Here is a 2,149-nt window from a genome sequence, read left to right as displayed (position 1 = left end):
TTTTCATCATCTAGGGGCACCGTAGGGACCGAAAAAAGTGGTTTCGCATGATAGTCCACCTCGACCCATGTCGACCCTTGCGCGACCCCGACCTTCAGGATTTTGCTCTACGGAAGGGGGTCGACTTGTGCGCAACCCCGACCTTCAGGATTTTGCTCTACGGAAGGGGGTGCACAAAAGTGTTCGTAATCAACCTCGGATTGTACTTTTCATCATCTAGGGGCACCGTAGGGACCGAAAAAAGTGGTTTCGCATGATAGTCCACCTCGACCCATGTCGACCCTTGCGCGACCCCGACCTTCAGGATTTTGCTCTACGGAAGGGGGTCGACCCTTGCGCGACCCCAACCTTCAGGATTTTGCTCTACGGAAGGGGGTGCACAAAAGTGTTCGTAATCAACCTCGGATTGTACTTTTCATCATCTAGGGGCACCGTAGGGACCGAAAAAAGTGGTTTCGCATGATAGTCCACCTCGACCCATGTCGACCCTTGCGCGACCCCGACCTTCAGGATTTTGCTCTACGGAAGGGGGTCTACTTGTGCGCAACCCCAACCTTCAGGATTTTGCTCTACGGAAGGGGATGCACAAAAGTGTTCGTAATCAACCTCGGATTGTACTTTTCATCATCTAGGGGCACCGTAGGGACCGAAAAAAGTGGTTTCGCATGATAGTCCACCTCGACCCATGTCGACCCTTGCGCGACCCCGACCTTCAGGATTTTGCTCTACGGAAGGGGGTGCACAAAAGTGTTCGTAATCAACCTCGGATTGTACTTTTCATCATCTAGGGGCACCGTAGGGACCGAAAAAAGTGGTTTCGCATGATAGTCCACCTCGACCCATGTCGACCCTTGCGCGACCCGACCTTCAGGATTTTGCTCTACGCAAGGGGGTGCACAAAAGTGTTCGTAATCAACCTCGGATTGTACTTTTCATCATCTAGGGGCACCGTAGGGACCGAAAAAAGTGGTTTCGCATGATAGTCCACCTCGACCCATGTCGACCCTTGCGCGACCCCGACCTTCAGGATTTTGCTCTACGGAAGGGGTCCTCTCTGTTTAAGGTTTAGGGGTACATTTTCACCCAAAAACCACTATCGCTCAACCGAAACAACTCCTCGACATGTGTCTTCTCTGTATATTTGGCCCCGATCTGACGAGTAGTTTTCGAGATATGCCCCTCTGAAGGTACATATTGGGACTTAGCCGATTTTCACCCATTGCGGTGTCTATGGGGTGTTGGGAATCGCTCTACCGACCAGCCGGTTGGAGATATCGATTCCCGGTCTTCGGCGCGTTTGCTCAACTCCGTAATGCCTACTTTTCGTCCATACACACAACACCTCGCAGAGTTCTCCTTCTGCCAGATATAGCGCGTGCCCCTTTGTTCGTGCACCATTTTGGCCCGTTTTTCGCACATCGCTTCGAAACCATGCGTGCGACGGTTTTGCGTCCCAGGTACCGATGTTAGAACACCACCGTGGCTAACTTTCGTCCATATACGCCAACTCCGTGCAATGTCTCCATCACCCTGTTTTTGGGTGAAAACCCATTTCTGGGACTTAGCCGATTTTCACCCATTGCGGTGTCTATGGGGTGTTGGGAATCGCTCTACCGACCAGCCGGTTGGAGATATCGAGTTGCGGTCTTCGGCGCGTTTGCTCAACTCCGTAATGCCTACTTTTCGTCCACACACACAACACCTCGCAGAGTTCTCCTTCTGCCAGATATAGCGCGTGCCCCTTTGTTCGTGCACCATTTTGGCCCGTTTTTCGCACATTGCCTCGAAACCATGCGTCCGACGGTTTTGCGTCCCAGGTACCGATGTTAGAACACCACCGTGGCTAACTTTCGTCCATATACGCCAACTCCGTGCAATGTCTCCATCACCCTGTTTTTGGGTGAAAACCCATTTCTGGGACTTAGCCGATTTTCACCCATTGCGGTGTCTATGGGGTGTTGGGAATCGCTCTACCGACCAGCCGGTTGGAGATATCGATTCCCGGTCTTCGGCGCGTTTGCTCAACTCCGTAATGCCTACTTTTCGTCCATACACACAAAACCTCGCAGAGTTCTCCTTCTGCCAGATATAGCGCGTGCCCCTTTGTTCGTGCACCATTTTGGCCCGTTTTTCGCACATCGCTTCGAAA

Source organism: Anopheles nili (genome assembly GCF_943737925.1).
Source record: "Anopheles nili chromosome X unlocalized genomic scaffold, idAnoNiliSN_F5_01 X_unloc_20, whole genome shotgun sequence".
Taxonomy (NCBI): domain Eukaryota; kingdom Metazoa; phylum Arthropoda; class Insecta; order Diptera; family Culicidae; genus Anopheles; species Anopheles nili.
The sequence above is the reverse complement of the archived record's forward strand: the minus strand, read 5'-3'. Positions refer to the sequence as shown.